This window comes from Agelaius phoeniceus, chromosome 8, assembly GCF_051311805.1.
Source record: "Agelaius phoeniceus isolate bAgePho1 chromosome 8, bAgePho1.hap1, whole genome shotgun sequence".
NCBI classification, from domain to species: Eukaryota; Metazoa; Chordata; class Aves; order Passeriformes; family Icteridae; genus Agelaius; species Agelaius phoeniceus.
This window is the reverse complement of record NC_135272.1, coordinates 15,708,659-15,721,012: the sequence shown is the minus strand read 5'-3', so window position 1 is coordinate 15,721,012 and position 12,354 is coordinate 15,708,659. Positions and strand designations below refer to the sequence as shown.

Sequence of the window (12,354 nt, the reverse complement as noted above, 5' to 3'; positions counted from 1 at the left end):
GCTACAAATTCTTTGAGATGGACAGTTATTTTTTCATACTCAAACCTGCCCAAACTTTGCTTATGCTTTCATGGAAAGCTCACTGAGGTCAGTCTTAACATGTTTTTACACTTGAGTGCTTTCAGCATCAGAAAATAAGGATGTTTCCCACAGTAACTTGCAGAATACCTGTAGAATGCCAGAGCTGTAGCCTCAACGGCAGTTACCCACTCACAGTTCTCATCCAGAGGAAGCAGTAGGAGTGAGTTGCTTGAAGGGATGAAGACAAATCCCAACAATGATCTAGTCCAAACAAGACAAGTCAAGACTTTATGATTTGGAACAATGTGTCCAAATTCCAAATGTCTCCAGAGAAGGAAAACCACCCAACCAAGAAAGGATTAATCACAGAAGATTTTAGAGAGGAAAAGGTATCTCAGTGCTCCAGTTCCCTTTACTATCAATCACAGTAGATATAAACACCTCAGAAGGTGATCTGAAGGGAGCTAAATCACCCCATGGAGGTCTTGACTTTACCTTTCTGTGTTCATTGTGACTGGAGCCTAATGGCAGTTATCCAAGAAAGATGCCTAGCCTTAAGTAGGATGAAAAGTGTTGGTGGATTAGGTAATGTAAGATAAAATGTGGATTTTTGGGTCTGCAGTTCTTTCTGTGATGTTATGTTTTGTTGTACATCAGTCTCAGTGTTCAGGACCAGTCTCAGTTTGATTGAGAGAGATTTTCTGTATATCAGGACAGCACAAGATAAGACTGGCTTTCTGCCTTTTAGAGTCCAACTATACTAAAGTATTAAAGCATTTGAAGTTTCAGGAGCTAACAGAATAAACAAGAGTTTCAGAATTTAAATCCCAGAATATTATAAAACACTAATTGAAAGTTCAAAGTAACTGTAAATAATACAAAATGAATTATTCAGCTATTACAAGAACCCCACAAAACACTGAAGTAATAGCAGCGGTACTTTTCTTTCTCTGAAACAAAGCAGCTTTGTCAGGAACGTGTTTGTTTCAAACACAGGATCTCTGTTTTTTGTTTTGAAGTATTCCAGTGCAGTGCTCTCCAAACATCAGCAAGTAGATCTGGAAGTAGGGCAGTGGCTCATGCAGTACCTTTCACATCCATTGGAGCAATCCCACCCTCCCCCTGTCCTGCTGCTCAGTTCCTGGAACCAGGGCAGCCTGGATGGGTGCTTTCTCTAGGCATGTGTGCAATGAAAATTGAGGTCGAGTTCAGACACTGCTTTAACACTTCCTTAGGTGAGGGGACGATGAAAAGGCTGTGCAGCTCCTGGGAGGTCAACAGCAAAGCATTTCCTGAAATATCCACTTGCCATTTGTGAGGAAATAATCTACAAATTCAGCTAGAGTTTATGTGAAGTACTGCCTTCTGGGAAAAACCGTGTGCCTGAAATCAAGGCCAACATTTTTGTGAGCTTTGGTAGGAGAAACACATATTGAATACAGAGTTTATCTCTCTTAGGTACAGAAACTTCTAAGGTGGCTTTGTTGAAATCTGCTGTATGAGACACATGCAAAAACAGTGTTGCCAAAAATAGTTGCTAATTCTGATTATTTAAATGAAAGAAATTCAGATAAAACTCCTAGAGTTTCTTTTGGAATTTATGGGATAGCCACACTTCTTTCACCATTGCTAGCATTGGGATCCATCTGCTTACATGCCCATGATTAGTACTTAAATGGCCAAGGCTTTTCAAAAGGTGAGCAAATGTAATAGAAAATTACCATGAAAGAATGAAATAAACCCCGCAATTGTTTCTTTGATTAATGCCTTTTCATATTTTTATGCAGCTATTGTATTGTGACAAAACAGAAATATTACCATATACAATTTTCTTTTTTGCTAGCTCTGTATTTGTAATAATACACTTAAAAATATTTTTGCATATATAAGTTCAAGAGTTCAGATCTGAAAAAAGCATGTGGTTGATTAGTGCTTTTGAGGAGTGTTGCTGAAGATTGTAGGATAAGGATGGGTGCTGGTTGGCTGTTTGTGAAAGACAGATCAGAAATCATGTATTACAGGGAGAGCAGAAGTATTGAAGCTCAATCAGAAGTCTTTTTGGCTACCCATCAAAGACAGTTTCTATGGAAACCTAGATAATTATACAGTGATTTTCATGCTATTTTAGTTATTAATTTGGTAGTGACATAATATTTCCTTTGTTAATCTTTTTAGATGTTTCTACATAGTTATTTCTAAAATAATTAGGTCAGCATCTTTCCCATGGCTCATGCAGGGAATTCTCTGTGCCACTGATGTAATGGAATATTTAAAACTAGACACAGACACCAGCAAAATTAATAACAATTTAAAGAGTCTATTTACTGTGATCTGTGGAAAAAAGTCATAAAGGTTAGAAGGTTCAATCTCAATTATCTTCTTAGTGTGAGAGATACATTTGTAGTCATCTTGTTTGCTTAAAATAAAAAATAATCAGACTAAATGATAGCTCAGAAAGCTGCCTTCACAAAGCCTCTCTAAAATGGAGTATCAACAGCATTATTTATTAGCAAATTCTCCTATTTGGAATATATATAGAAATATTAAATTAAGCAATTAACAGTGTGATTATCTTCTTTTATTTCACCCTGGAAAATGAGTCAGCTTCATGTACTTGTGATCTTTTCAAGCTACAAACTTTGCTAATTTGACCAGGTTGCAAGTCATTTGTTAATCTGAAAATCAGTAGTTCCAAACTGAACGTAGATAAAGGTGGGAAAAGTTAAATTTGTATAAATTTGAAAGGCAAAATTAACTTACCCACATTTTTTGGTCTCTGTTGTAGCACACAATATCTCAGTATTTCAGTACAATATGGTGTGTACCTTTACATTATGGGTCAGGTGAATCATCCTTTGACAATTAATGTAATTGCAATTTCACAGTCTGTCCTGTGTATAGTATATTCTATAAACCAGTATTTTAAATTGACAGAAGAATGGGAAGAATTTTCAGCCTCTCTTGCAAGGCCTTTACTCTTGGTGGAAGTCAGACATTGAAGTACTTACTTACCTTTCTGAAAGTTCCAGCCTCTATCCTCTGAAGCATTTTTATCTTTCTCTTCTAGTAATTTTTTAATGCCATGTGAAGTACTGAAACTTCAGTAATCAGAATATACATATTTAAGGAGAGTGCAAATCATTTACTCAAAATTAAGCCCCTGCCCAAAAAGGAGATAAAATGTCACTCAGGCTCTTTCCCAGTATTCCCCAATAACTTCCATGGGACGTAAAAATCTCTCTCAAATAGAAAGGGCTGCTAATATTTACATCAATAATCTTGACTAAATTTCATTAAAGATGCATTGAGAATATTAGGGAGTCACAATACTTTGGAAAATGTTATGGACTCTGAATATGTAATTGGGAGAATTTCAGCTTTTATTATCATGACATCTTGCAATAGAGTAATAATATTACCAGATACCATGACAAGCCGAGCTTGTTCTGGCAGCAGAGACCAATTACCATTACAAATAGAGGAAAAAAAAGCAAATGGTTTTGAGTCATATAACATTTGGACTGTTAGAAATACAGTTCTAAGACTGCATTTCTATGGTGTCCTTTCTCCAGCAATTGTATTTCGAATTCTGTGAGAGATAATAAAATCAAGCTTATTGCGAATATTAACTAATTATGGCTTGCCAACACATGCAAAGCAACATGTAAAATTCCTCAAAGTTGGTCTAAATGCATTCCTGTTCTCGTTCCTTTGCAGGAACAAACCATAAAATAGAGTGACTGTGAGGACTCTGTAATGCCTCAGTAAAATAAAAAAAATTAAATGTAGCAAAATATGTCATAAAATGGGGTTTGGAGAAAATCTAGAAGTGATTATCCAAAGAGCAAGGATAAATAAGGAATAACAAAGAAAAATAGAATGCTATATTCCATTAAAAAACCCCAAACAATGACTGTATTTTAATAGTGCAACATGCATTTGAGATGTGCATGTTTTCAAAATTATCAACACTTGACAAAGATGCACAGGAAAAATGCAACCGGATGAAAGGATTTGACATAGGGAGCCAGGGAAGTGAACTAAGCAGGCATGCAGATTATTAGGATGTAAGTTTTCTAATTGCTTTCCATTGTTTTATAAACACACAAGCTTGTAAATAGATCCCTTGTGTGAAAATGTAAATGTTACATATGCAAAAGATGTTTGTTACCTTCAGAACAAGGGTGACAAGAATAACTTCTTGTTAAAAGTAAAATGCTGGAATGAAAGTTGATCTGGAGAGTAACCAGAGACTGCAGGATGTGAAATACTGTAGGATCATACTGGCAAAATAAATCTTAGGTTTTGGTTTGGATTTGGGAAGACGTAAATAAAAACAGGTAAAGTTCCCCTTAAAGGGTCAATTTGATGTACAAAATAAGTGTTAGAACCTTCAGTCTTCCATCTCTTTCCTTACAAGAAGGCATTACATTTCATAAGCTTCATTTTTTCTTTGCACTAAAAAGAAAAACCTGATACTCACATGCTGTCTTTGAAAATATTCTATCCTTTTAGACGGTAGCAAATAGAATGCCAAGTGTAACAATGGTGAGTAACTGTGTTGAGAATGTTCATGGTAAATACTTCACCATTCAGTAGCTGGCATCAAGCCATCATCACTCACAATTCCTGGCTCAAAAATGAAGTTGTCATTAGCATGCAGACTTAAAAAAATAAATATATCTTTCATTGACTGATTTATTAGGCTGATAAACCATTTATTTTACTTTACAAAGATTTGGTGTTTGTAGTGGTTTATGCTAACACATGTAACTGTGTTATCAGATGCCATCAGCTATTCTGGTTCTTCAGTGGGCATTATGGTGATTTGGGATCAGCATAACTCTTCAGTGCTTTATTGGCTTTTGTTGTCTGTTTCACATTCCAACTATGTTTTAAGGGTGTGAAATTTAGCAAAGTTCATATTTCTCAGATGAGAAAGAGAAGAGTTAAAAAAGTTGTTTGATATACCTTTGGCCATACAAACAGAACTTGACTCCAGCCTCCAGGAACTATTCCCTCACTCTGTGTCTGTATTCAGCATAACATTCTGGCATGTTGAAAGCACATCTCAGAGGCTTTGTCAGAGATCAGGTTGTGATACAAGATCATCTAAAAAGAAGGGTTTTAATGCACTTACCATGGCTTTTAAAAGGAAAAAATTACATCTAGAATGCACAAAAAAAATCTATTCTGTATAATTGATATTCCATTAGAAATTACTATGATGTTTAGACAGATGTTTTTCAAAGAAGTGAAGAGTAGAGGCACAGTCAGCCATAGAGTGTCACACTTGGGTGGTAAATACACATAAACCAGTAGTTTGTAGATATAGACATTTTAGGGTATAATCCAAATAAACAGCACTCTGATTAGTGAGTTCTGTACTTCCACTAGCAATTAAAACCTTCTAAAAAAAGTTTAAAAGGTTAGTACATTAGTTGTGTTACCTCAACCTCAGTAAAATAGCTATTATAAAGGAAGTTAGATATATCCCAAAAGCTGAATGTATGCCCCCATTCCAGGTGTATTTTTTTCACATTTCTGGAAGTTGTGCATTTCTGCCATATAAGAGTGTATATTAGAGTGGAAGTGCCTGAGTCACAGCAATAAGGCACTAAAAATAATCCATGTTCATTTGTAAAAACTGAAGACCAAGCCATGGGTTGACTTTGTGGACTGCAAGCTTAACAGCAGGCATGAAATGTGATTGTCAGTTCCTCTGGGCACAGAGCACTGTGATGACCCTGCAGAGCAAACAGGGCATTCCCTCCTGCTGAAGGGGTAGGGGATCACAGCAGAGGCAGGGCTGTTTAGAGGTACCCAATACATTACAGTCTGCTGGGACTGTGGGCTTTGTTCAGAACTAAACTCTTAGTGGCATTCCATTTCAGTTACTTTTTTTTTATATTTTAGGTCATTATTACCATTGGCTTTTGTACATGACAAGCTTTAGTCAACTGCTGAGAATGAGCACTTAATCTGCTTTTTGGTTCAAATACAGTTAAAATATTTTGCAAGTTTCTTTTCATTAGAGATGAGCAGAGGAAAAACAAGTAAATGCAAATATCTTACGCAAAGGAGTTAAAAATAAAGTTACTGATGAGAGGGCACAGCTACATATGGGCATGTACTTGCATTTACTAAAATTGGATAAATCACTGAATATTTCAAGTTGGAAGGAACCCATCATCAAGTCTAACTCCCTGCTCCTACAGGGTTACCTAAAACTAAATCATATGACTAAAAGCTTTGTCCAGATGGTTCTTGAACTCTGACAGGCTTGGTGCCAGGATTGCTTCCCAGGGGAGCCTCTTGCAGTGCCCAAACACCCTCTCAGTAAAGAAATTTACTTCTGTTTTACCTCTCCCTGTGGCAAAAAGAATGACCGTGGGTCATCTTTCAAGTGTCCTCCTTCACTTGATCTCTTTTTGTTCACTTCACTAGCATTTGAAAACTATAGAAGAAAAAAAATGCACAAAATATTCAGCCAACTTTAAGACAAATATGAAATGCTTCCTCTTGAATATTCAGAGTGAAAATCTAATTTTATGAGTTGTAGTGTGTGTGTTTGTAGTAAGAATAAAATCTTACTGAATATTCTCCATTCTCCATGGGATAAGCAATCAAGGGGAAAACATGCCAGACAAAACATACCAGAGATTATAGAATATGCTGTCAGTCGTGGTAGGCACAGTGATCTTCCTTCTTCTTCCTCCCTGCCTTCACCTCTCTGGTGTTGTGATCATTAATCCTATTTTCCTGGCGGCTGGCTGAAGTTCCCCTTCTCACCCACGTGTCTCCTGTTTTTTGGTCATTCTGACACCACCTGTGCCCTTGTTTTAGATGATGAGTATTAATTACATACACTATTTTTTTTCCTAAACATGCTTGTGTTTGTTAAACAGTTAAACCTCGCATTTCAAGAGTCTTGTGAGGTTTTGGATTTCAATGATTTCTAAAGACAGTAATATGTATACACCCATTTGAATTTCAGCCAAAGTAACTAATAGATTTGGAAATTTTTTTCAAGCAAGCCCATTGTCAAAACAGGTGTCTCAAAGAAAATTTCTCTTTCAGAAAATTTTAAGTATTATAAGTTCAGGATTTTTCACTCAACTAAAACATTTCATTGAAATCACCAGATTTCAATGGAAACCAATGTTAACTGTAGTGAGGAGCAGAAGGAGGAAAATTATGATGATGGTGAAATCCCAGAGCTTGCTGATCAAACTGAACAATACACAGAGAGTTCAAAGTGTACAAGCTCTCTGGCTCATGGCTAAAAGAATTGCTGGGTTTCCAAGCAGGAACTCCAACCACAGAGGAGTCTACCCTGTAAAGCATGACAGAATATATTGCTTTTATCTCCTCACAGATTACCTCCTGTAATTTTCACCCCATTACACAACCTCTATTTAACACTTCCCCCTTTTCTGGTGTTTTAGCAAACCTAAGCATTATGTCTGGTGCTTAATTATATCTTTTTCACAGGCCAGTTGTTTCCTTGGCCCTGTCCAAAGGGTTGTCTCTAGCTAAGACTGTAGGTCAACAAGGAAGTGACTCTGAAGTAAAAATACCTTTCCAGAAGGAACACAAACAAAGAGAATTTATGTGGCACCCATTTTCATGTGTGCTCCTGTTTTTTTAATAACAATTGTTATGAATTAAAAGAGCCAAAGCATACCATGTGAGTATTTAAAAAAACCCAGGCTATATTTTAGATGACATTGCATTTCCATACACCCCTTTATATCTTGCACTCTGCAGTGAACTTTCTGCTCATCAGGAAACTGCAGACAGTCTTCTAAATGGACAGACTGGGTATATCAGTGCACTTTTCTTGGGTCTGCCCATAGAGCCACCCCTCTAAGCAGCTGTGTGGACGCTCCCCTTGCAAAGCAGCAGCACAGCAAATGCTTCCATTTAGCTCACTGCCTGTTTGAAATGTCTTTGCTTTAAGACTGTCAGGGAATCTAGCAGCTACATTGAGGACAAAGGGAACACACAATGCAGAGGGTTTACTTTTGTAAATCCAGATTCAGCAAATGTTGCTGGCAAGCTGCAGACCTCTCTCTGTAATTATTGGCCAGATTTTCTATTTCTAATGTTGACAGGAAGGTTACAGATCTGACAGTAACTGGTGGCCTTTGTTCCTTACTGTATAGGTGACCTCACTGACAGAGGTACCAACACTTAGAATATCTAGGCATATGAAAGAAGCTTAAATGATGCCAAATTTGTGCATGTAACAGCCAAAATATTGAAGGGAAACACTCACCATGAGAATAATGACCATAGATGAGTCAGTGTTTTTACAGGGCATCTTGAAATGCAAGAAATGTACACCACTGTCCTCACATGATCTGACTAGAGCCTTTTATCTTAAACACTCTTTCTCTATTTAGTTTCCAGAAGGGAGACCAATAGAAAGTTTCCCATTACCCCAAGTCTCGGGAAATTTAAGCTGGAAAGGGAAAGTCTACTTGAGAGCTTTCCAAAGGGCTGCATGCCTCATGGCTGTGGTTAAAGGGGATAAGACAAGAGGCATTTGATTCGAATCACTTGCAAGTTTTAGACCACTCCAGCCTGTATTTGTTACTGGTTTGAGTTTCACAGCAGGATAAGCACTACAAGAGAAAGTCCATTTTTCCTGAATATTACTTATCTGTTATTGTCTAAGTTCTTTTTTGTTTATGGTGCTAGCAACCATAAAATGTTGCAGCTGGAGTAAGGTAACTCAGCTTGTCCTGAAGCAGTTGTTTCAATAGCAGCAATGAGAGCAGCAAAAAGAAGTTGCACTCAAAGAGCAGACAGATGAAAGGCTGTCAAGGAGATATAAAAATGGATGTCAGCGTAAGGACGATCCATGAATATCCTTAAAAATCAAATGAAAATGCAAAATCTGATAAGGAGAGAATTTTGACTTAACAATAAAATTAAATCCACTTGACATTAAAATATGCCATGACTTGAGTTACGTTGAAAATTAACAAAAGGCTTCTGTCACTAGCTAACAGAATATTCTACATGCTGGATTAGCTTTTTCTTATGCACATTTAACAAATACTCAGATAATGAAGCTTTCAATTGTTAGTTCAGTTTGATTGAGGGAGTGTGGGTGGTTTGCATAACAACTGTTACACCATAAGAGTGTTTCAAAACTATTGCAAGAAACATTAAACATGATGTTCTAAAGCATAACTTACCGGGTGTATTAAATTAGAGGTTTGAATTTGAATTTTCCAGCACAACACATACAATTTTTGAATATTATAAATAGATTACTTAATTATTCTTCCCAAGGAAGGATAGGTATAGAATGTCACCTAATTCTGTAGCACTCTGCAGGTGAGGAGTATCTGGTGGTTAAGGAGTGAGTGCATGATTCTGTTTCTTGAGTAGTTCCTGACTCCTTGTGTGAGCAGACCAGAGCCTCAGGCTCCAGCAGGCTCTTGGGTGCAACAGTGTTGACACACTGAAGCTGGGCTGCCAAATTTTACTTTGTTTAACATCAAAGCTCAGGGGCAGACTGAGGGCACACACAAATACAAGTGCTCATTTGAGCTTAGAGGCTGAAGTGTGGCCAGACCTGCCTGTGCAAGCACACTGAGCTGAAGGCTGCCCACAGAGGCACCCTGCTAGTGCAGCCTCAATGACCAGAGCTCCTTAATTGCAGCTCCACTTCTTATCCCACCAAAGGCAGCAGCAGGAGTAGAAAGGTTCTCACTCAGATTCAACAAATATTTATATACACTTGGTCATTTCATAATACCTTATTCTGCTTAACAAGATGTTCTGCAGTTGCTGGAAGTCACATGAGTTCCTAGGGGGAGAGTTTATTTTTATAAGTTGAGCTTTTGCAACCATTAGCTGCATATAATGTTCTGATCTTTGGGGAAGGAAAATGCTTATAAAGGACACCATGGGTAAGTAATAATCATATCATCAAACATCATCATTTGGGATAAAGATAAAATTGGAATACAAACAAAAATGACCTTTCCATCTGAAGAGAAAGTCTGAATTAATTTCTGACATGGTGGCATTGTTGTCTAGTGAAAGTAAATTCATTGCCCTTACCTCAACTTGGGTTCCAAGTCCCACAGAACTGAAAAGTGTGATTTCAAAGCCTGCTGAATTAATCCAAGTCTTACCTGTCCCTATTGTGATTCTGAAAAAAAAAAAAAAAAAAGGGACAGTGTTGTATGAAAATAAATGCTGGTCTCTGAAAAAACATATCTGAAAAAATATAAAGATTTATGTTGAACTATCAAATGAAGTGACATTAGAGTTGCAAAAATGTCTGAGATTGTTACAACTTTTGTCCATTAATATTAAGAAACCACAGTGTCCAGTGTCTGTTTTTTCCTGTCAGGGACTACCTTGCAGCTGATCTGCTGCATTTGTTAGATCAGTTGTTGCCAACTAAGAGCAGCAAGGGAATTTCTCTACCTATTTACTTTAAAGGCACCATGACAACCTTCATCTTTCCAGTCAGAAGTTCTCCCTCATTTCTTTCACTGTCTTGTATGAAATTAATATTTTCTTTGCCATGAAATTCAGTAATTCCTACAGCTTTAAAGCCTTTTATGTGGAATGAAAGATGAAAATAGCAACTTCTCATTGTAATGCTTAAATTTGATACATTTTACATGATAAATTTTACCAAATTCTGTCATATTAACTTTATGAAAATTGTACATCTACTTAAACTAGTGGGGCTTTTTTTCTATTTTAATATTGTTTATGGAAAATTGCTTTTAGAAAATAAATTAGAAAAAACCCACTGATTTTAGAAAGACCTGAGAAGAGGCACAAGACTTGGAAAAAATGGAAGTATTTGGTTTTTAGCAAGTTAAAACCTCATCTTCAGGGTTTTTGGATGGGATTAGCATTTTGTTATTGGTCAGAGTATTTTGTGATTGTTGCTTCACTCTTTTACTTGCTGCATTTTCTGCATACCCTTGTTCTTTTTGTTTGCCTCTTCATTATTTACACAAGAGTCAGGATTTCTGTCAGAAGGCATCAGGTTTTTAGGTCACAGGTAGGGTGATTACCAACACCTTCACATTCTGCATGTATTGTCACTCAGAAATCAACAGACAGTATTTCCATATGCATCTGATACAGGGAATGAAAAAGAAATGCACTTTAATGTCACTCCAGTTATATTAGTATTCAACCCGGAGTTTGTGAAAATTGCATGTCTAATGATCACATGAATACTAAATCTCCACACTGAGAATTGCTGTTCCATAATGTCCAATTTTAAAATATGGGACAAAACTGCATCTGGCTCTACATGATGTTCTAGAGAAGACTGAACACCCCACAGAGACAATTTCTAGTATGAAAAACTGTTTTCCTCTGTAAAAAGCAGGGCATTCTCCAAATACAGCATTAGTCCCAACACCATTTTAATTTCAAGGATTTAAGACTGGCACCAGCTTAATATTAACGTCTTTGCCAAGTAGTGAGCACCTTTGGCCAATTTTAAGCAAGACCTCTATAAATTTATCAGGCTTTTTTGAGATATTACATCCTCTAGAGTGAGACTGAAGAATGAAATGTTCTATAGGTACATTTTATTTTGGTGTAGAGATTGAGGAAGTTTCCATAAGCAGTTACAGTCACTAACATGGTAGAATATGTCTCAAATGCTTTCTGTATTTCCTGGAAAGTCAACATGGTCCTTTTCTTCAGTATTTTGCTGTATTTGTACTTTACCCATGAATATGTGCTAGAGTTAGTGGTCTGTCAACAGTTTTGTTGACTGATAGTTCATTCCAATTTTTCTCATAGAGAAAAAAGAAAAAATCTGTGATAGTAAGCTCATAAATTGTTAAAATAACATTAACAACAATTGGCAGTACAGGACAATCAAATAATGAGAGTTTAATTTCTAATTTTTTCTAGCATCACAATTCTCTGGTAGGATATGAGGAAATTGTTCAGAGTTTTAGATGTGAGAAACTACTGAGGACATTTGCTTGAGCAGGATTGCTACTCTTGTGAGTGAGTTCAGGTGTAGCTTGTGTAGTACAGAAGCACTGAGCCTTTGCCCCAGAATCACACTGAATCTGCTAAAATGGATCCATGTGGATTTCAACACATTCATTAGCCAGGCCCTTCAGCCAGGGGCTGCAAACATGGCAAAGTCATTACACAAGGTGGAGCTCAAAGGTACAGGTCCAAAGGGAAGTGCTGGCAATTGCTGCCTAATCCTCAGCACACACAAACAGCTCTGACTTTTGGCTCAGCCTCTGGTGCATTATTCTAGACCTCAAGAAGCTGTATGTGTAAACAATAATTTTCTCTAGAAGTGAAAAT

At 36.9% G+C, this 12,354-nt stretch overlaps 1 protein-coding gene and 1 long non-coding RNA gene across 9 annotated transcripts in view; one reads left to right on the top strand and one right to left on the bottom strand.

The window, feature by feature from the left end:
• KCNT2 (potassium sodium-activated channel subfamily T member 2) overlaps window positions 1–12,354 on the top strand; it is a 115,370-nt gene that overhangs the window by 46,228 nt on the left and 56,788 nt on the right. The gene's annotated exons all lie outside the window — the stretch shown is intronic.
• The window catches only part of LOC143694634 (uncharacterized), a 57,432-nt gene continuing 53,660 nt past the window's right edge, over window positions 8,583–12,354 (bottom strand). For 2 of the 3 annotated variants that reach the window (XR_013183223.1, XR_013183224.1), the window contains 2 exons: window positions 10,105–10,195; window positions 8,583–8,846 (listed from right to left, as the gene is read on the bottom strand). This is a non-coding gene — a long non-coding RNA (uncharacterized LOC143694634). Of the gene's footprint in view, window positions 8,847–9,796; window positions 9,848–10,104; window positions 10,196–12,354 lie in introns of all 3 variants that reach the window. The other variant, XR_013183222.1, reaches the window with a different exon arrangement.